The sequence below is a fragment of the Acartia tonsa genome, chromosome 6 (assembly GCF_053477335.1).
Source record: "Acartia tonsa isolate MP-2025a chromosome 6, ASM5347733v1, whole genome shotgun sequence".
NCBI classification, from domain to species: Eukaryota; Metazoa; Arthropoda; class Copepoda; order Calanoida; family Acartiidae; genus Acartia; species Acartia tonsa.
In genome coordinates, this window is record NC_137265.1 from 28,527,301 (window position 1) to 28,551,318 (window position 24,018).

At 31.8% G+C, this 24,018-nt stretch overlaps 1 long non-coding RNA gene across 1 annotated transcript; it reads left to right on the top strand.

Annotated features, from left to right (window-relative positions):
• The first annotated feature begins 1,549 nt into the window (after positions 1 to 1,549).
• Positions 1,550 to 18,704, top strand: LOC145322306 (uncharacterized). The gene is made up of 4 exons (XR_013880623.1): positions 1,550 to 1,627; positions 8,744 to 8,798; positions 9,749 to 9,825; positions 18,571 to 18,704. It is a non-coding gene; the product is annotated as an uncharacterized LOC145322306 (long non-coding RNA).
• Positions 18,705 to 24,018: the final 5,314 nt, after the last annotated feature.

Genomic DNA, 24,018 nt, shown 5'->3' on the forward strand with positions numbered 1-24,018 from the left:
TATTTTTGAGCTTTGAGTGAACGTCGAATAAGATTGATTTTATCTCTGAAGCATAAAAATAAATAACCCATATTTTATGTCATATTTTATTATATTATGTTTGTGTTGATTTATGGGAGAATCGTTTTCTAAACATAAATGTATTATATTTTTACAGCTGCAATATAACAAATAAATGCACTTTTCCATGTGAGTTGTGGTGGCCTTGTGTTGACATTGTTTCCACTCTTTTATATAGTCTATTACATTTAATTTAGGAGATTAATTTAACTGTAAATCAAATAATTGGTGGAAAACATTCGACACTGATAATTTGAACAGCACATTCAAGATTTTTCAAAATCATCAGAGAGGTATGGGAAATTGGGATGTTTTTTACACTAGTTCCTAAGTTTTTGTTAATGTCTTTAATTCGTTGGCTAACCAACTTTTGGGCCTTTTATTGAATTTGGTTGATTCATTGAGCTGAGTGTCCTAAAGTTTTAACCACTAATATTAATCTACAGAGGGGTGATTTATGTATCATCATTGGGAATGTATATCAATTGACCGGCCATTGTCTTATACCTTAACATCTCAGAAAAATAACAGTCTTTTGTTGATATAATAACAACATTTGATTTTAACAGGGTAATGTTATGAAAAGATCTAAATGTTATGAAAAACAAAGAACTATTTTATAAGATATAAAGATGCTACCCTAAAATTTTTTATAACCATCTATCCGTCAGTATAATAAATTTGTTGTGAAGTAATATGATTTTCTCTGCCGATGTTAAAGATAGTTGTCTTAAGTTTCTTGTGAATATTCCTATTGCCAATGATAATCTACTCTATTTATGAGCTTTTATCAGGGAGGGAGAAGACATTGGACTGTAAACTAAACTGGTCCCCATAGTATTATAAATATGTAAACTCTCAGTTGATGCTGAATTAAAAACTTTGGGAACTTTTCTTTAATCTTAAATTGGATAATCAGATTATCAGAGTTCTAACTTTTTCACCCATAATTATAACATGATTATTGTCATTTAAAAATTAATGTTCTTCATCCTGAATTGCCAAAAAATAATTATAAAGATTTTTTCTCTGTCTTTGCCCATCCCTTGGTTCTTGAAATGATTGATTTATAAGATGCAAAAAAATACATTTTTTTTTCTTCTTTTTGAATTTTAGATGACGTTGTCACGACAATTTTTATTGAGTATATAAATTTAGTTTGTGTTGCTGCTGTGCTAATTGGCGCTTTTATTACATTTTTATTATTTCAATATGCATATGATTTAGGAGCGAATCTACTCTATTAGATCAAAATGTCCGTCCGTCTGTAAATTGAAACAAATTATAACAGGCAACGTTATTTTCTCTTCGGCTGTATGAAAATAAACGACTGTTATTTTTTGTCTAAAGGTCCGGCCTACCCTTTTCATTGGCCTACCTAAAGCCTAAAAATAATTAACTATTGATTTTTTCGTATCCGCGGACACTGTCTTAAAACCCCATGGCAATTTTTAAAAACATTTTGATTTCAAAATTGAATTAAAATTGAAGACACATAAAAACAAATCCTTGGTTGTTCAAATTTCCACCATTTTTCTACCCTGGAAATCCACCACCTTTAAAAGAGGTAAGTTTATTTTTAGATAATTTACCCTGTATGTACAGATGGACGTACAGACTACAGGCCCTTTGTTATATGTTAGCTGCGCTGATAACAATGGCATTAATTATCAAAAAAAGCTCAGCAAAAACAAATTCCCTCATTCTGTTCAAATTTTTCAATTTCTAATCGTAACCACCTTTTTAAAGGTACTCTAACAAATTACAACATAAGTTTGAAATCTTTCAAATATTTATACAAAACTAAATGATTCTACGTTTTTAATTCCGCTTAAAGCGAAAATCAAAAGATTTTAAAAAGTTAATAAGAACTTAGGGGCATAGTCCCTTTCGAAGCAACACACCTTAAGGGGCGATTCTTCGTATTTTTCACATTAGCTTTTTTTCCTATTTCTAGCCCATGCGGGTGGCTCTAACCCTGCGGGGCCAATTGCCTAACCCTATGGGGCAATCACCTAACCTAATATAACCTAACCTAACCTAAAATAACCTATAAAAAGCCATTTATAAAATACGACGAATCGCCCCTTAAGGGGCGTTGCCACGAAAGGGACTATTTTCGAATTTAGGATGTAACTTTGTATACAGCTTTTTCTTCCCACCTTAAATTTTAAGCCATCAAAGATAAAAAAAAAACTTTATTTATTTTAAAAGGTGAAATATTATTGATTATCTTATCCCCCGTATCCCTGAGTTGATAAAACCATGATTCAAACATTAGAAAAGAATTTGCAACCATAAATCTGTATTAAGTCCTTTTCTTTCTTGTTATCTCTCTTTTTATTCACAGCGAAGCTTCTCTACATTTAGGTTTCGTCTGTTTGTCCGTGATTATTGTTCTATCAATTTTAATCTTAGCTTTTGTTCTAAGAGAGTAACTCTTAAATCATTCAGCAGGCCAAAGTTTATTTTAGGACAATTTTTTGGCATAGTAGAGTTGTTTGATCTAGTCTATCTTAAAATGATGATTCCTGTGCCAGAAAGGCATAATATTAGCCTAAGATATACATTGCTAATGTTAAGTAAGTCCTCAATTATAAAGCATTTCGGTTTTTCAGAGTTTTACTATAGATGAACGGTTTTTTTCTTTCAAAAAATATTCGCCTTTACCCTACCATTGTTAATGCAAAATCTCCTTGTTTCTGGTTTTTTAAGCTATGCTTTTATGTATACATTTATTCGTGTTCTCTATAATGTCTATCTCGCCTTGGTATATGGTAAAAAATACCTACTTTTTATGACGGTGCGTTGACATTAAACTTTAATCAGTTTTAAACAAGGATAGGACAATTGATTTAAATTTTTTCTCATGGAATATCTGTGAAATTCTGCTTCTAACAATTTTTTCTCTATTTTTTAGAATTCTATTGATTTAATTTTTTCGCTTAGCATGTTATCATTCTTGCCTTGTTCTTATGAATCGGTGTAAGTTTCATATTTGTTTGTGTAACTTTGTATGTGTAATTGTGTGAGTGTGTGTAAGTGTGTGTGAGTGTGTGTGAGTGGTATTTAATCTGTGTAGTGGCTACTAAATATCCCATAAACGTGGGAGGCAAAGGATGTAATAATAAGGAATTAACCAGGGATAAAGGGACTGGCTATCACTGGACATCACTAGTAAAGAATGTAATAATAAGGAATTAGCCAGGGATAAAGGGACTGGCTATCATGTGACATCACTAGTAAAGGATGTAATAATAAGGAAATAATCAGGGATAAAGGGACTGGCTATCACGGGACATCACTAGTAAAGGATGTAATAATAAGGAATTAATCAGGGATAAAGAGACTAGCTATCATGTGACATCACTAGTAAAGCATGTAATGATAAGGAATTATTCATGGATAAAGTGACTGGTCATCACGTTACATCACTAGTAAAGGATGTAATAATAAGGAATTAATCAGAGATAAAGGTACTGGCTATCACGTGACATCACTAGTAAAGGATGTAATAATAAGGAATTAGCCAGGGATAAGGGGAGTGGCTATCACGGGACATCACTAGTAAAGGATGTAATAATAAGGAATTAATTATGGATAAAGAGACTGGTTATCACAGGACATCACTAGTAAAGGATGTAATAATAAGGAATTAATCAGGGATAAAAGGACTGGTTATCACAGGACATCACTAGTAAAGGATGTAATAATAAGGAATTAATCATGGATAAAGGAACTGGCTATCACAGGACATTACTAGTAAAGGATGTAATAATAAGGAATTAATCATGGATAAAGGGACTGGCTATCATGTGACATCACTAGTAAAGGATGTAATAATAAGGAATTAATCAGGGATAAAAGGACTGGTTATCACGTGACATTACTAGTAAAGGATGTAATAATAAGGAATTAATCAGAGATAAAGGAACTGGTTATTACGTGACATCACTAGTAAAGGATATAATAATAAGGAATTAATCAGGGATAAAGGGACTTGTTATTGTGTGACATCTCTAGTAAGGATGTAATATTAAGTAGCCACGGAAAAGGGACTGGCTATCACGTGACCTCAATAGTAAGAATGGATTTATTATTACTTGGCTGGCTAAAATATCAATCATCCTATCCACCTCCTTTACCCCTCACCACCCTCTTATTGGATGAACGAACTTGATCAATTCCCCGTGGGTTACTACCATCCCAGCAAGGTCTTTCTTAAATTTTAATCAACTTTACCCAACCTAACCTAATAAAGGCTTCAAAATTACATTTGTTTTTTAAAGTTGTTGTTTTGGTTGTAATATCTTATTCTTGAAAAGTTTTTATCCTTATCCTAACATTCTGTAACTTATTTCTAGGGCCAAGTGTGTTTATAATCTTTTTTAGTTTGTGTATACGTCCGTCTGGGCAATGCTAGCTTTAACTAACCAATCGAGATTTAATAAAAGTACCCAAAGTTTGTAGTCAACGAATGTAATCTTGTATTATAAATCTTTTAATTTGGTGCCAGTATAATTTACAATCCAATGTTCCCTTCAGACATAGCTTCACAAAATTATAATTGAAGGAAGTCGATCTTTGACTACACTAGGGAGTGCCTATCTATCTAATGACCTTAGGCATTATCATCTAAAGAGACTTGGCACTCAGGGAAGGAGGGATAGGACAATGGGTAATACATAATTTCCCTCCAAAAATCCTACATTGTAAGTAGTAAGTCGTAGGGTTGTGTATGTTTGTATAACCGCCATGATCTCGCAAACGGCTTAACAGATCAATGTGCATACAATTTTCGGAAATTTTTTCCAGTTTAATTTTTGGTTTAGGGCATGTTTAAGGCTATTTAGCAAGGAGGCCTGTCATCAATTCTATATTGCAGGTAGCAAAAAAAATATAAATAAATATGAAAAGGTACCTTTACTCCCATTGGACCTCGTGAGCAAAGCAAAAAACCCATCCCTACAGTAGCAAATATCAGGGGAAAATTAAGAGAGAAAAATCTATTCCTCAAATATTGATGATACCAAAGCTAGAAATTCTAATGAAAGGGAAGAAAATCTAACGGTCAATGTCCCATCCCTGTATCCCTGAATCAAAAGAGACAAGGAATTTAAGCCACTAAATTTAAGATATTCCTAAAGTTAAGAAATTCAATAAAAGTACAGTACATTAGTTGTCTGGTTAAACATAAAATATTCTGAGATGCTTGGATCTTAAAGAATATTAGAAACTGCTCACAGGATTACATTTTAGTTGTCACAAGTTGAAATTCTTTTTTTGGTGAAACTATGAATCACTAATATAAAGCATGATTTTATATCCTACTTAATTCCTAATGTATTAATGGATATTGTTTTCCTAGTATATAAAGCAGTAAGTTTGTTTTTGTCTAAAGCTTAAGATTTCAATAACTACTGAACCGATTTTGTTCTTCATTTTAGAGAAGATTTACATAGGTCCAAGGAATGTTTTAAGCTATTTTTTAAACACTTTCTCACTCCTTCATACAGAGCTATTAATTAATAGAGGCTTAGCCTCTAGTACAATATAATGTAGTATTTTTTTTGTCTGTAACCAAAGATCTCATAAATGGCTAGTCCGAATGTTTTTTTTATGTAGCTTTATATTATATCATGGTATTTTAAAAATTTTCTTTTCCTTACCTCCATCTTTCCACTTGGGAGCTATTGGCGAAGCAGCTTGTATTATAACAAAGCACAGCAGTAGTTACTTTTTTTATATATTCCCCAATTGCATAATTTTGTTGTTGTTTATGTTGGACAATATGCCACTGACAAATTTGTGTTAAATAATTTCAATATTTTACCCCATTGTGCATATTTTTATTCTTGTTTGTTGTACAATATGCCACTTACAATTTATGTTGATTATTTCTAATATTTTACCCCATTGTGCATATTTTTATTCTTGTTTGTTGACAATATGCCACTGACAATTTTATGTTAAATAATTTCAATATTTTACCCCATTGTGCATATTTGTGCTCCTATTTGTTGTACATTATGCCATTAACAATTATGTATAATTTTTTTCAAAATTTACCCCATTGTGCATGTTTTTGTAGTTGTTTTTAGATATATTACCCCATTGTACATATTTTTATTATTGTTTGTTGGACAATATGCCACTAACAATTTTATGTATAATTTTTTCAAAATTTTACCCCATTGTGCATATTTGTGCTCTTATTTGTTGGACAATATGCCATTGACAAATTTAAATAGAACATTTTTGATATATTACCCCATTGTGCATATTTTTATTCTTGCTTGTTGGACAATATGCCACTAACAATTCTATGTATAATTTTTTCAAAATTTTACCCCATTGTGCATATTTTTGTTGTTGTTTTTTAGACAATATATATGCCAAGGAAAGTATTAGGGTATAGTCCCTTTCGTGATATCGCACCTTAAGGGGCGATTCTATGTATTTTTCACAGTAGGTTTTCTCCTATTTCTAGCCCATGCGGGGGGCTCTAACCCTGCGGGGCCAATTACCTAACCCTGTGGGGCAATCACCTAACCCAATATAACCTAACCTAACCTATAAAAAGCCATTTTAAAAATACGACAAATCGCTCCTTAAGGTGCGATGTCACGAAAGGGACTATGACCCAGTATTATATTGAATATTTTAATGTATTACCCCAGTGTGCAAATATTTGTGTTCTTGTTTGTTGAATAATATACCTTTAACAATTTTATGTATACTTTTTTCAAAATTTTACCCCATTGTGCATATTTTCATTCTTGTTTGTTTGACAATATGCCACTGACAATTTTATGTTGAATATTTTTTAATGCCATGAAACTAGAACTGTCCTTTCAGAAGTAGAAAAAATTGGCAAAATCTTTTAAATTGCTTGTAGAACACCCAAAAAACACCCTTTGCTACCTTTTTTGATGCAACTACTTTATCACAAATGAAATCCAAACTTTATGACTGTCAAAACGTCAACCATCGTGAAATAAATGGAAACATGTTCCTTCATTTTCAGTGAATTTTAAAAAATCTTAAACATAACTAATTGTTTTGATTTAAATCTTTGTTTTTTGATTATGTTCAGTTTGCGGTTTTTATAATTCAAGTGGTTTAAAGTTTTAAGAGTAATTATTGAAAATGCAATTTATAGTGAAATATTGGCAAACTATAACTGATAAATTTAACTTTCCTTACTTAAAAATATACAAGCAACTCTACCCAAAGCATATCGGAGAGTGAGGGCAGTATAACAGTCTAAAGTTATCTAATGATTTCAATTTTTAAAAAAATAGACAGTCTAAAAACATCCCAAGACTATGCTTATACTAATCGGTATGGTGGTATGATCTTAACGGACAAACTAAAACATTACTTCTTCATTCAAAGGGCACTGAAGGTAGAAAGGGTTGGCAGAGTGGGGTTTCCACTGTATATAAGAGGAATTTTACCTGTAAAAAATTGTGTCAGAATATATTTGTTTATTATATCAGTTGTTAAATCTTGCATTTATGTTTATTCCAAGGATCTGGAGGGATAAGATACTGCACGATATATTGATAAGAAAATCACCCCTTCTGTAGATTGGTTAAAAAGTTTAAACACTATTAGTTTGGAACCAACCAAAATTCGATAAAAGTACTCAAAGTTTTGAGCCAAGAAATAATATAAAACATTTACAGCCTAATATCCCCATCCTCCCTGGTTAAATCGCAGATTTCAAGATAGGTAAATTACTATTAGATGAATTGGAATGGGATAAATGTTTGGTTCTCATTTATAGTGAAGCTTCTTATAGGTTCTGGAAAGGTTTATTACTATTTTGAGTTGGGTAATAAAACCTTTCCAAAAGAAATAGATTATAGAAAAATGCACCACCCCCCCCCCTACCATTTAAAAAAAAATTTAAAGTAGAGGGTCGCCACCCTCTCCACATATCTTTAATATCCCCCAGAGGCCTCCAGGGCCGTAATCGCTAGTAGTATACATATTAGTTGGCTGACCTGCTTTTTAGTGTATTACATATCCTTTCAACTGTACTGTCCTCCTTAGATGTTTAGAAAAATTAGTTTTACATTTACCTAGTTTGATTAATGAACCCACTTGTGAACAAGAAAGATTGTGTGTATAAGTAGCACAGTAATGTCAATCATTATACTAAAGTAACAGGATGTCTAGTGTTTGTGTGTCTGTCTGTGTGTCTGTACCGAAGGATCTCGCTAACCGCTGATCCGATCGAGTTCTCCTTAACAGGGTAGATTCTCATGGGTCCCGGGAAGGTTTATAACTATTTTAGGGGAGGGTAACACCATTCTTCCAAGTGAAATGACAAAAGAATTAAATTTTTTTTAATATCTGGGAGACTTCAACATAACATAAAGAGGTATCGTAAAATAAAGAATTATCCAAGAGACTTTAACAAACAAAAACATTTAAAGTGCCACTAGAGGCCTCTAGGGGCGTAGCCGCTAGTAATAGATAAAGCCTCTGGAATGTTTTAATACTTTGAATTATTTTCTATTTCATTATTACGCCCATATTTTACTTAATAATGTTGTTGATCAAGTTAAATGAATAATTAAATCATAGTATTTATATTCTGTACAATACAAAAATAACAATCACTAACATAAGCAAATATTATAAAAACAATCAATATTTTTTTTTTATTTAGAAGGAGAGAGGAGAAATAAATGCAGATACATATTATACAATAGTTCCCGAAGAAGGTACAAATCCATTTATTTATTGTGAAATTCGCAGTTGAAGCCATGGTTCAGTAAGTCAAGATGCCAGAGAATCTCTGCCATTTTAAAAATTTAATTAAATAAATTTTTTAATTATTAAGAATTTTTTATCTGGGAAGTTAGTTGTACCCACTCCCAAAATGGTTTTAAACCTTCCAAGGACCTATGAGAAGCTACACTGTAAAGAATATTATTTTTTGGGGGGGACTTTTTTTCAGGGGTGAAGTTGTGGTACCCTCCTCAAAATTGTTATAAACCGTCCTAGGACCTATAAGAAGCTGCATTGTAAAGGAAAACCATATCAGTTCACCGGATATCATTATCCTTTCAGTACACACAGATAGATAGAGAGACATCCTGTAATTTTTAAAAGCGAAGCTTTTCTATAATTTCTAGGTCCGTCCGAACGTCCGTAACGGATAGCTTTTTTCGTTAATTTAGGCATGTTAGAATTGTCCTATCGAGTTCAAATTTTGCATGGTTATTCCTTTAGTAGTTAGGTACGATTTTGAAAGTGTTGCAACTCTATAATCATTACCAAAATTTCCATACGTCCATTTTAAACATGTTTTTTTACTTTTTTAACAACTAATTTTTATGTGATCTAATCATCCGATTGATCTGATTTATGGTATATTGATTCCTGGGACAACAAAGTATAATGTTATAAGCGAAGCAACTCTATAATCAAGTATTAAATATGTAAGAATGTTCATAAACATTATCCTGTATATAGCAGTTTTTCAACAAATTTACTTACAATTTTGCTTCGACTCTGATACATTTATATTCTGATTATTCAGTTCTGACACTATATAAGTGTTCATGTCCGTTTGTAATACCGTTATAGTGCTTCGCTTTTATGGATGTTGTCATCCTTGTTCATATATGTATTTGAAATATAATTTTAAATTTTTTATTTCATTTTTAAGGTGGTAGAAGTTTTTCATGGACGAGATTCAATCAGAAAGAGATATTTGTCAACCATCCAATAGAACAGAAATTAAAGGTAATTTTTTTCTGAACAATTAGCATCATACAAAAGATGTTTAAATTAAATGCCTGACAAAAAAAAGTAAGATTAGTTATATTATTTTAAATATGTCCTTAAGAAAAAAAAATGTACCTAGTAGTCACCCTAGGAATAACTATTTGTAACTGGACAAGGTGTCTCAAAAATCAGCCGTGTAACGTTCATAAGAATGAGGGAGATGAAAAGAGAAGTTGGAAAGAAAACCCCTAAAAAAGAGATGGATAATCCCTCTTTTTTGTGACCTGGCTGATTTTTGAGACATTTTGTCCAGTTACAAATATTTTATAAGTTTAATTCTATCAAATGAAAATCTTGTGTCAAATAGATTTTAAGAATCGCATACAGATTGTTAGCTAGTGTTAAAGGAATCGCCATAGAAGTTTTTAAATTGCTGAATAAAGCTATGCTTTGAAAAAAAAAATCCTATGTTTTTTTAGGGTTTAGAACTGGTTTATATCTATTGGAAATTATTCGGATTCGAAGCTTGGATAGAAATAGGTTTAAGTTTTAGTATCGCATAATCTAAATCTAAATTTGATTGCAAAAAATCGAATTTGCTTACGCAAATGTACGATAGCAATATAAGAAGATAAAAAAAAACCTAACATGTTTAAAAATATAAAGCCACAAAAAGTCCTATTTTTCGAGTATCAACTGCTCTAAAACAAAAACTTAAGTAAAAAATGTGTAGATTTTTAGAAGCAAAAAAAATCTAAAATTGTCTGTTTGTCAGTCCGTATCGTTATGGGGGATGTATGATTATCTCAGTTGCCATTTATAATAGACTGCTGATTTTTTCGTAAAGGTATTCATTATATAGAAGATCCAGTATACAATTTACTTGGCCCGTCAGTCATGTTACAAAAAAATCCACATTTTTATATTGATATGTAAAGGTTTTGTGATTTTTAAAAAAATAATTCTTATAGAGGCTATCCGAACTGTCTTATGATATTCTGATATACATGATATATATTACAATATATTTCTTTCTGTCTGTTTATTGAGATTTTACGAACTAAAGAACTCAGAAAAGGAACACAGTAATAGTGTCTGACTGATTATGACGTAACAAAAAAAATTAGCCAATGAGAGGCCACTATAAATTTTACCATTGATCAATAACGGCCTCTCATTGGCTAATTTGTTTTTGTTACGTCATAATCAGTCAGACACTATTACTGTGTTCCAGAAAAGGGATAGATTTCTCCAGTATAGATTCAAACAGATTAATATCCGCTGGATTAGAACCAGTTCTCAGCCACACTGAAAACTCGTTTTAAAGACAATTTTTAACGAATATTAAAATAAAAATCATATAATCAATACCAGTTTTGCTCATATAATTTTTCATTTTAACATCCGTGGAAAGCTGTCTATAATACGATGCGATGAATAACTATTATTGGTAAAATAGGATGTTCTTTAAAAAATAGGGTTAACATATACGCAATAAAAAAAGATTTATTTTGGGTTAATCTTAAACTCTTTTGTAAATGTATTTTCATCAATTGTTCAAGATTTCTCTATAATTTTCAACATGTTTAAGCCCAAATAGATCAAAATGGTGTTCAAACGCAACTGCAACTCACAACTTTAGCGTTGGAGACTGACGAATTCGATCGAATATCAGTCAAAATTTAACAATAAAGAATACTACTAATGTTATGTTATGCGTTTGACATTAACTAAATGGCATTGCCCTTTAGGAGGAGAAAAGGGATATTTTTTTTCATAAGTAGCCACATATCATTTTTGGAAAGTAAATACTTTCTTGAAGCCAATCTTAACGAGGAAGGTATTTTTGGAAAGGGGAAAATGTGCAGAAAACACCTATGTAAATTAGAAAATCCGCAGAAACCATTTTCAAAAGTTATTTGCAAACATTTGCAATGTTAATTTGCAAAATTAATTTCATGCCTTAAACGACATATTTTGAAATAAATGTTCTTATGAAAGTTTTTATCTATGAGTTTAGGACATGTTCAAGACATACATTTTATTTTCAGTGTTAGTTTTTTCGCCCTACGTGTTAAAAAAAGGCATTTCTCACATTTTATTATAGAAAATTGCATATAAACACAAAAATAATTTTTTTCTGCAGTAAACATAATAATTGGTATAAAATCTATCATTTTAAATGCAAAAGTCAGATACTGAATCCTTTTTAGAGCGAATATATTGCAAAAAGTAACCAGGGCATTTTAGCAAAGTATGAATATTTAAAGAAATAAATACTTTTTATTTTTAATATACATATTATATAAATGAATAAAAAGAGAGAGAAAAAAAACTATAAACAAGGTATATGTTTTTTTCACTCTTTCATTGAATAAAATGCACTTTTAGGTTTCATTATAAGCAACGCATCACATAAAAACTCAGTTTTTACAGTTATTAAACAAAATCAATGCAATTCTACAATCAAGGTAGTTTTATAAAGCAGTAATCCTTTTTGTAGCTATATTTTTTGCCAAATTTATTCTTTATTTTTATAAATAAACTTAATTAAAATCTAATGATTTGAGATTTCGTAATAAAGAACTTCATATTTTTACTGTTTAGACATATAAATTTCAAAGAAAAAGATTAATTCCTTTAAGTTTGAATAAAACTTTATTCATTTACATAATAAAAACGTTAAAATCATTAAAGAATCTAAAAAAAGAAAAAAATAAGTAATTTTTATAAATGTTTTTGTGTCGTTTTTATAAACTCTTTCCGCTTTTATTATTAGACTGATAGAATTTAAAATTATAAATAACACTTGTTGGGCCTATCCTATTATATAAACTTAGTAAGATATTTTGTCAGTATCTTAAGGTTTGATACTGCTAAACTGATTGAAATCTCGATTTTAGGGAAACTTTACATTGGTCCCGGTATGGGTTTAGACTATTTTACGTTCCCTTCTTAACCCTTCAGAAAACAGAGCCCCTAGAGATAAATAAATAGAAATTATTTTAACCTAAACAGTCGGACCCCTTCCAAAGCTTAAAGGAAGCCTGCAAGAAATACCACGCTTTAACTGCTGAAAGACTGCCACAAGTAGACCAAATACCCCAAATTTGAAGCCTTCAGCTTCTATAACAAAAAAGTTCTAGGCATTTTAAAATGACATTTTATGTACATAAAAATTTTGAAAGAATTGCAATGCTCATGTTGAAAACTTTGAAATTAAACTACGTGGCCTAGAAACAAAATTATAAGCTTATTTTTGTCATAAATTTAGGTTTCCAGTAACTAATTATATTTTTACAATAAAAATACCCATTTTTATAGTCAAAATCATTAAAAAAAATTAAGTTTTACTTGCGTTGTACCGAATGTACTGTAGCCAATCAGAAGGCTGAATCAGCTTAACAACCAATCACAGCTAAGCTTGTATTAGTTTTCCCCTTTGTTTCCGCTATGATTTTCATTTTAAAATGCAATCTAAATCGAATTTTTTCATAGATTTTGACTATGAAATGTGGTGTTTTTATTGTAAAAATGTAATCAGTTACAGGCAATCTAAGTTTCTGACAAAGATAAGGTTATAATTTTGTGTCTAGGCGAAGTAATTTAATATTGTTTTTTCTTTTATTAGCATTGGAAATCTTTCAAAAATTCCATTGTACATAAAATGCTCTTTTGAAATGCCTAGAACTTTTTTGTTATTGAAGCTGAAGGCTTTAAATTTGGGGTATTGGGTCTTCTTGTGGCAGTCTTTCAGCAGTTAAAGCGTGTTATTTCTTGCAGGCGTCCTTTAACCCTTAACAGTTGGGCCTCTTGCCGCACCTTTATCGGCCAGGGGGAGGGGGGGGCGTTCAATGCCTCCCCCCCCCTATTATCTCACTTCCTATTAGAGCTAAAAGGCTTAAAATTTTTGTGCATGCCCTCTGTTTGATAATGAATTTCCGACTATAAGTGAGTGAAAGTCAATTTTCGCTTCCTTCGCCCTTTTATTTAATAACCTTTGTATGTAGGTCCTTTTTTACTAAAAAATTTAGAACAGCTGTCATTTTCTTATTTTATCTTGTTCATACAATGTTTATTTTTATGTAAATTTTATAATAGAAATCTCAAAACATAAATTTCGGCAGCTGCAAGCTGCCGAAATCGGCGGTTGGAGATAAAAACCTGGATAACCCTGCCAGGTTTGCTGGCATCCTGTGCCCGCCAGGGTGGAGATATACAAAAAAATCTAACTCTCAGTTAGGACTGTTAAGGGTTAAGTGGATGGGTTGGGACTTGGGGGGGGGGGGGGGAGCCGGGGGGGGAGGGTAAAATAACATTATAAAACCTCAATTTTTATATGTTCTTTTTTTGTAGTGTGTGTGTTTAAAACTTCAAGAAACGTTTTTTTTTAACCGAAAACGGCAGCACCTATAGCCGAAACACTAAATTGGATATAAATCGCTTCGTATATTACTTTTAGCTCTATAGATTACATGAGGTTGTGTAGTTTTCAATTACGGATCGTATCAAAGTTCTAAAAAGTGTTCATCTCACTTTGGGCGTTTAAAAATTACATTTTTCATTTTTTTGCCGTTTTTTTTTGCAACTTTCCTGTGCACGCCACTAGAGCAAAACAAAAAAATGTGTTTTCCGTTTTTACCATTATAAAGCTTCCCTGAGATTTTCAGCTCGATCGGCCCATAAAAGTGGCGCTCGGCACTAATGGGTTAAGCAATACTTTTGTCCTATTAAAAAAAAACACCCTGTATGATATAAGATAGGATTATTTATCAAAACAGATATTTTTATGGTGCAAGCTAACTGTTTTTCGTTTTTTAAAAATAATTTAAACAATACTACTTCTTTTTGTCTTAGAATATAATTTGTTTAGAAACACCTAAAAATATTATTAATGTCTTGATACAGACATTGTTTGGACAAACCCAATGCATTGTTTACTTTAAAGGCCATATGATCCAACAAACTATTACATTGTTTTTATCAGGTGGAACTATATTGTATTCAGAGAGAGCCATGATCATGGACATCAAAGCTTTTTTATTTGGGTGGGGGAAATAAAAAGACGAAATTCTTTAAAATCCTATTTTATTTGGGGAAGGGAGGGTAAATACTTCCACCAAAATGGTTGTTGGTAAATTTTTTGGTTGGGGAGGGGGGGGGGTGAGTAAAATAACATTTTTTTCTTCTTAAATATACATGGTGCCTATGACATCCCCAAATGCGTTTTGGGTGTGTGTATGTGGGGAGGGGGGTAAACAATAAACACACCCTTGGACATACCTGACAAAACAAAGTATTTTCATTTTTAACCTTTTTAGGGTGTCCCAAAGTGAAAAAAATTATGCATAAATAAGACACAGTTTTAATCAGTAATTAAAGGCCTGTTTTATGTCACTTGGAAACAAAGTAATCAAAAATTAAAAATTCTCAGTACAGAAAAAAAGTTTATCTAACAAGATTTAATACCAAAAAGAAGAAATGGAGAGAGCTAATAAACATACAGACATAGTATACAGTATTGGAGCCATTACAAATAAGCTGCTGAAAAAATTAAAGGCATTTAATTTTCATAACAATGCTTTGCTACTAAATGAATGACTGTCCCACAAAAAAAAACATATTTAATTATTTGGGAATCGTCCCTTTCGTAACATGGCTCCATAAGGGGTGATTCGTCGTATTTTTAAAATGGCTTTTTATAGGTTATTTTAGGTTAGGTTAGGTTATATTTGGTTAGGTGATTGCCCCACAGGGTTAGGTAATTGGCTCCGCAGGGTTAGAGCCCCCCCGCAAGGGCTAGAAATAGGAGATAAGCTACTGTTTTAAATACAAAGAATCGCCCCATAAGGTGCGATGTTACGAAAAGGACTACACCTGATTATTTTTATATTACTATGTCACCTCACTTTTTAATAATTCACTAAATTTTTCAAAAACCTTTTTTTTCACCCTTATAATTAAAAATTTCTTTTGTCCACAGGGAGAAAATATTCTTTTTTTTCTTTCTAGGTATATCAAATGGCTGGATTTTATTAATCATTACGACATGCATGTTTAAATATAAAATAGAGACAATGCGGTTTTTTTTTAATGTACAAAAGTAATTTTATTACAAGGAAAAAAGAGTATCTTTCATTAGAACTAAAAGTAGCTTTTTGTTCATGTTAAAAATCCTTTTTATGTTTCTCAGAAAAGAATATTATAAAATACATGCATACCTGAAAAATAGTTTTAAATATTCGTATTAAACAGGAAAAAGAAACTAAGTTGTCGTTATATTTATTGTTTGTTCTTTTTGGTGTAAGGTTTTTTTTAATGAAACTTTTTTGGATCTCGTTAATTCGATTTCTGCGGATTTTCTGGTTGCCAGAAATGAAATCTACGCATCTTTTTTAGCTAGATGGCATTTGTCTGGTTAAGATTGGATAAAAAATTCTTTGGTTGGTTAAATTTAATAAGTGTGTAGCATAACAATAAATAACCATTTTTTTTCTTTAAAAATTAAAAATGGTAAGTCAAATTTTTTGATGCGTGTTGTTCTCTAATTGGAAAAAATGACATAGCACGTTAGAAAGATTATTTTATTTAAAGATTATTTTTTACTGTTTGAAATCTGTCATTAAGAATGATAAGCTCAGTATTTTAGCTCTCGGTCAGACAGATGGGCGACATACAGACATTTTCTAGTTTTACAATAGTTAGTTAAACATAACTTATGAGCTATTTGCCATTTCTACGGTCGTTAATAAACACCAGATTAGGTACATGGTCAAATTGAGCCATGAACTATGCAGTTTCTCCATATAACTAGGCATATAAAGAGTGTAAAAAGGGGGGGAATGTATGCGCCTTTGTATTTATTCTAAACTTTTTTTTTCTTTAAGTCTACAGTACAATTCAAGAAACCTTTTTTTACACTATTTTTAATAAACTTTTGCTTATAATAAAGTCGAAATTACTTATTATCATACAAGAAATTTGTTTACATAGCTCAGAATTAACTTCATTATACTACAAATCAGTTTTAAAATATTAATCCTTAACCATTCAAAAAGTATGCGTAAAATGTGTATTACAACCCATAATGGATATAGAATATTTGGACGTTGATATTTTTACAGGGGGGAAATTTCCGTCAATTTAGGTTGCTAACATGGACAATGACATCATATTGGTCTGTTTGTTCATCCTTTAGCAGGGGAGGGAATGGGGTAAAGAGGTGGATGCGGAGGATCGTATTTTTAGTCAACTACAAGTTTCACTTTATTAGAGTACATGATAATCTGGCGTAAGATCCAATTAATGATAAATCTATTTACCCCCTAATTTTGAATAACACAATACGCCCCCTAGAAACTCTTTTTTCCACACATATGAAGACAGAAATTGAAAAGAAGCCGACTAAGGGCACTCGCGATGCTTGGACAGAGACCAAAATATTCAATATAACATCTTGCCACGAAAGATATCTGGAACAGCCGTTATGATTGCATGGTGGAAAATAAAGAAAATAGATTTTATAACAAATAGAAGCAAAATGACTATTGATGTAATTTTTGTTGTCAAATTACAAATATTTATTATGTTTTAAAGAAATAATGCATAATGCCTTTGGCCATCTTCCCCTCCATATTAAAAGACTATACCCCATGCATAAAGAAAGATTCTACTAATTCTTATACCTGTCCCTAAACTGGGCAGATATACTTACAAGCAAAATAGTTACTGCTAAGGATATTTTACTAAATAGTAAATAAATTCAAAAGAATCAGTCAATTCTTTCATATGTATTGAAAAGTATTGTAATGCTTGTTTGTCAATTAGTTTGTTGTCCCTTAAGATCTCGGTACCAATTCTGCTCTTCAGGGTATATATCTACTAGTCATAACAAGGTTTTAAGCTATTTTAGAGAAAATACAAAGAATGACGTAGAATTTTTAAAAAGTAATGCAATGATTATCAAAACTATTCGCTTTTAATACAGTTATTGTCATAAAAAAACGTATTTTTCAACTTTTGTGTTAAAAATATCTGAAAATTGTTTTCAAATATGGAACCAATGATTCGCTATTTTATTACGCAAATCAAGGAAAATGTAAAAATGTGGCTTATGTGGCTGAGGCTTATTTTGATGTAAGTGGCTGAGGTTTGGTGTGGCTGATTTTGAAGCTTCTCTAAGCAGCGCGGCTAATGGTGTTTAATGTTGAGGCTGCGGCTACGGCTGAAGACCCCTGGAATAATACAATGGACAAAAAATTGGTAAACATCACCAATAATGATAAACAAAATTACAAATTCTGCAGATAAACAATATTATTTCAAAATTTTAGACGCTGCTAGTTTGAACCAACCAACCAGCTGTAATAAAAGTAACCAAAGCTTAATTTTATGCCTTTGTGTACAACACTAGTTTAGTTTACGGTCCAATGTCCCCTCCCTTCCTGATTCTGTTCAACCATAGTACATAGAAACTTTACTTCAATTTTAATTATTGCTCAAATGATTATTTTAGTTAGCTTGAAAGTACACATATTCTTTAATCCTGTTGAAACATTATTTTGCATAGTAGAATTATATTGTAAAACTGCATTTTAGATTATTAAACAAGGATTTTTTTCAGCCAAATTTTTAAGAAAATAAAACATGTTATTAGTCCTTGCAGCGGGTTCTATTCGTTATGTGTACTAAACCATCATGGATCTTCTAACCCTTACTTGACCCAAACTACGAGGCAAAATTTATTTGTATATTTTTATTTAGTCAAGCACAGAGAATGAGCTGTTTAAAGAGAGCCTTAATAAACATCCAGCGGCTTCACGACAAATAAGTCAAAACACATACCAAGCTCCATCTGGTGGTTTCATAGGGAACCAGAATCACAAGGCCAACTCAGGCAAGAATAAAGATATGATTCAATGAGTGTTAGTAAAATTCAAAGTTTCATTTTGTTGTGATTAAAAAAATTATTCCAAAGTACTATTTCATATTTTTAGATATTAAATTATAATTAAACAAATATAATTATATCTTTATTCCTGAATATTGTAGGATATTTTCCAACTCTGCCAACACCTTCCCCTCTTTTACAGGGAAATACCCAGGTAAAATCTAACACTTTTCCAAAAAAGTTGCGGGCAAAATCTCACTGTACCCAATTTAATCTAACCTAACATAGCCGAAGGTAAATTAATAACATCAAAAAAAGCTATCATATTTATATCAAATGAAACTATTTAGTTTTCTTTTATTAAAAATTGATTTTCCAGTATGACTTCCAAACCGAATAATATCCGCTGTATTAGAACCGATTCTCAGCCATATTGAAAATTATGTATAGCATCGTATTATAGACAATTTTCCACGAATATTAGAATAAAAATCATAAATTGATACCAGGTTTGTAAGTCCTGACTCTCAGGGCTAACAGAACTAGTTATTATCTTATAATTTTCATTTTGATATCCGCGGAAAGCTGTCTATAATACGATGCGATGAATAACTATTCTACATATTGTCAGATATTATATCTATTCAGGTTCATGAGACGGATGGTAAGGGCCAAGAAACCGGTTTTTCTTTGATATACAAGACCGCCCCATCTCCCTTTTACAACCCCCAACATAAGGAAAAGCAAAAATTTCCCTTTTTCCCACATAACTCCGCTTCAAACAATAATGGACTGATAAAGGAAAAATATTGGATTTGTATACTGCGCAATTTTGGATAATATTGTACTCGTTCATTATGCCCAAAAGTATTGCAAGAAATTAAAATATTTTAGTTTAATACAGTAATACAATAGAAAATTATGACATATATAGACAATTTAATTTTTCTGAATTAGCACCATGATATGACATTGCATCTTACAGAAATTCTAGTCTGTATTGTTCGTACTTTTCAGGGAGTTTTATAAATGTCTTGGAGGGATTATAGGCTATTTTTTCCAATATGGCTGGGGACCGAAGCATGCAAAGATTGTGTAAGTTAAGGCATAGTGTTTTTAAATATCTTTGAGTGACAATCAAACGGACGTTTTGACATGTCTTAGTTAAAGAGTAGGCAGGCCACTAAAATCCAATTTTTGAAATAGAACTCAGTGAATGGTCCAAAAGAAGGATTACAAGGTACGACAACATTATTTTTCTTTCACTCAATACATGTTATGACCGTCTTCATCCTTGTTTTTTTTATCATATTAACAAAGCTATCTTATGTATTAATCTCTACTAAAAACCTCTGACTTAATTATTTTAAAACTTTTCCCTGGCTTTCTCTTTTTTTCTTTTTCTCTATTAATCGTTTTCGGGGATAACAAAACTGGAATTAATCTTAATTAATTGGAAAGCTGTTTATAATGCGATGCGGAAATAATAAAATATGGATTAACTACCCCGCTTGCTGGATATAATTGTCCTTGTTTTTAGAGAACCAATCCCTGCAAGTATAACACTATTATTCCCTCTTGACTTTTTACATCTTCTAGGCTTATGATAAATATTGTCTTCTTACAGACAGACCAATCCTTAAAAATATATGAGCTTTTGTAAAATACAAACTTTTTAAAAATAAGATAATTTTGATCTATCAACAATTCAAACTGAAATTCTTTAAAAGGCTGATTTCAAATATTGTTTTTTTTTCTTAACAAACCAATTCTTAAAATATCTTTTAGGTTAGTGAAAAATCATTTTTCCGTAAACAGAATTAAGTAACCCACAAATCTAGCATCCTTTAAGTATTGATCACATATCAAAAGTGTATATTAAGTTCCAAATCCTTGATAAATTCATTTATTTATGTATTGGTCTTATATATTAAAAGTGTATGTCTCATGGTAAATAAAAATCCTTACTCCATTAATTTATTTAAGTATTGGTCTCCTATGAAAAGTGTATGTCTCATGGTAAATACAAATCCTTACTCCATTAATTTATTTAAGTATTGGTCTCCTATGAAAAGTGTATAGTAATACATGGTAAATACATGGTAAATACAAATCCTTACTCCATTAATTTATTTAAGTATTGGTCTCCTATGAAAAGTGTATGTCTCATGGTAAATAAAAATCCTTACTCCATTAATTTATTTAAATATTGGTCTCATATGAAAAGTGTATGTCTCATGGTAAATGAAAATCCTTACTCCATTAATTTATTTAAGTATTGGTCTCATATGAAAAGTGTATGTCTCATGGTAAATACAAATCCTCACTGAATAAATCTATTCTTCCTGAAATATATTGTCTACCCAAATAACCCCAAGAGGCCACTTTCCCTAAAAAGATCAAGCTTATCCTGTAGTATAAAGTAGTAAGGTTTTTTTGTAAGCAATTTAGGATTTCAATAACTACTGAACTTAATCTTCCGTTATATGGAATTTCAAATAGGTCCCAGGATGGTTATATGCTGTTGTATTTTTGGACTTAAGTCTATGTTCCTCACCCCTTTATTCTAGGGGCGAAGCCACTAGTGATGTACATAGTAATAAAGTTTTAATAAATACAAACATATTTCTAGCCACTACGGTGCTCTTTTAAATTAATTAGAAAAATACGTTTTAAAAAAGTTTGTTTGTGGTTCCTATGACAAATTTTAACAATGTTCATATTCCAATATAAAAGTAACTAGATCTGTGCCTGTCTGTCTGTTACAAGGATCTCGCTAACCGCTTTCGAGATATGATTCTCCTTAACAATGTAGCTTCTTAAGGGACTGGAAAGGTTTATTTATAACTAACTTACTACTAGTCTACAAGGGGTATAGCAACTGTACATAAACTAATGTCGATTCTAGGATTAACAAGGGTATGATAATCTTATTCAGAGTGTCATTCTCTCGCCGCACTCTAGTTTAATCTAGAGGTTAGTAGGAATGGTTTACAACCTCTTTAGTTTAATCCAAGAAAAGTTGGTCATCATATCTCAATTCTCGGGGAGTAATATCCCCCCCCCCCCCCACCTCTCCAAGTCATAGACAGGGATATAATAACTGAAGAAGATTATTTTCTTTACTGATAACTATAAGTTCTATGAGCATTTTGTTTTATCCAAAAAAGAACTAATTCTAATATGTTTTAAGTCAAAGGAAAAATGTTTTTTTTTCTAATCTATTCTAATTAATGTCTAATTTGACAAAAACTCAATCAAATTTAAGTAAATTCTGTGTAGAATTGATTTTCTGTTTATTAAGTTCTAAAACTCTAAAAGTAATAATTAATATTCGTTTGAACTAATGTCTGCTTTTAGAAATTTAGATCTTCGTTTTTATGGATTTTTGTTTTTATGGTTGAATAATTCTTTTTGTTAAGGTGGTCAAAATGCCATAAATCCCACCCATCCTCCATTCGGACAAAACCTCATAAATTCTTACTCTGGGCGACCCCCAGCTCCCCCACCACCCCACCTTCCACCACAGCACCCCCTGACACCCCCACGACTCCCCCCAGATGAGAACACAATAGGCGGGTCGTCCGCACCCCCTTTCTCTTACAGGAAAATAGTTACAATTTATTGGATGACATGACAATATCCCTCTCATTGAACATTGGAACTTATGTAACCCTCCACCCCCCCCCCCCATCTTTACAAACTGATTTTTTGAGTAGCTAAGCTAATATGCAAATCCAAAACCCGTCCTTTTGTTTCGACTTTTGTGAAGGATCTTAAGGGGTAAGACAGGAATGCTTTGGCCTAAAAAAAGTTTCATCTCATTAAATGCACAATTGGGACTTACATACAAAGGAATTTCAATAAAAAAATGATCGTCTGGTGTGTGTTACTTAATCTAATGCCCCAGAAAAAAATAAGAGGTTGACTTTCCTAAGTTCTTAGTTGTTAGACCTGTCTTTGATAAAGTGTCATGGATGGACAGCATCCTCGCCCATCCAAGGTAATTGATAGAGGGAAAGGGTTGGTCCACTTGCACAGTGAGGGATATTACCATTAGGATGACACTTGGCAAAGTTCAGAGTTTTACTTCTTATTATTAGTGCCTGCAGCAAAGATACTTTATAACTTACAATGTCTCAAAAGCCGTCTGTCTTTTAACTGTTTTTAAGATTGTAAAATAGTTAGATTTGTTGTTGTTAGTTTGTCTATTAAGATCTCTGTAATGGCGAAACTAATATTCAAACAAAGCCTTTGAAAGCATTGCATTGGATCTGGGTTTTTAGATTTTTTGGGGATGGATGCCCTCTGGATTGTACAGGGGGGGGGGGGGGATATAAAGGGTGTTTATCGCTCCCCCCCCCCTTTAAAAAAAAATTTGGAAATATATTAGATTTTACCCCCTACTTGGGGGAGCCAATCCCTATAATTTTGGGATTTTGGATGTACATCAATAAATAGATTCCTAACTGGGCAGAAAATACTATGTTTTGAATAATATATAATGATAACTTGTCCTATTCTACGTCGCTTAGCAATCAATTATTCTTGTTATTTTTGAAAAAGACAAGCTATAAAGAATTCTTGGACTGTGAAACCTTTGTTTGCTTCCATGACCTCAAATACATTTCAACTTCTAATAATGGCATAAATTACTTAATCCTTAGATAAAAGTAACAGGATATCTGTCTGTCAGTGTGTCTGTCCATACCTAAGAATCTCGTTATCCATTGAACCGATATGGTTCTTCATTACAATTTAGCTTCTTATAGTTCCATGGAGGGTACCACCACCCTTCAAAGAGAAACCAACACTAGAAAGAATCTCCCCCACTCTTTTTAAACTAAAATAAAAAAGTTGGTTTCCCGCACCTAAATGACCCTAGAGGCTTCTAGAAGAGTATCCGCTAGACATTATATAAAAGTTTTATGTAGTCTGTCTGAAACGATATGATTCTCCTATGCATGCAATTGCTTGTGACTATCATTTACCCTATAATTAGACAGCCCAAATTCCACTCAGCCGCGGGCGGAAGGGGTAAGCAACGGCTACAATTTCCCCGCCAGCCGCCGCCACTACCATCATCAAATCACATCAACACAGACTCAGGGAATAAAGGGATCAAGAAATAATTATGCATTTGTTTCGTGATTATTAAAATAATTTGCTTATCTTTTATTTTCATTAAACTAATGATGTTAATTGTATCTAAGATTGTGCAATAAGAGGGGGGATTACTCTAAATCAGTTTAGGTTAGCTCATATTTGCCCCTTAGTAGAACCGCAGTGTTAAAGCAAAGCACCGCAGGTACAGGCCCTGC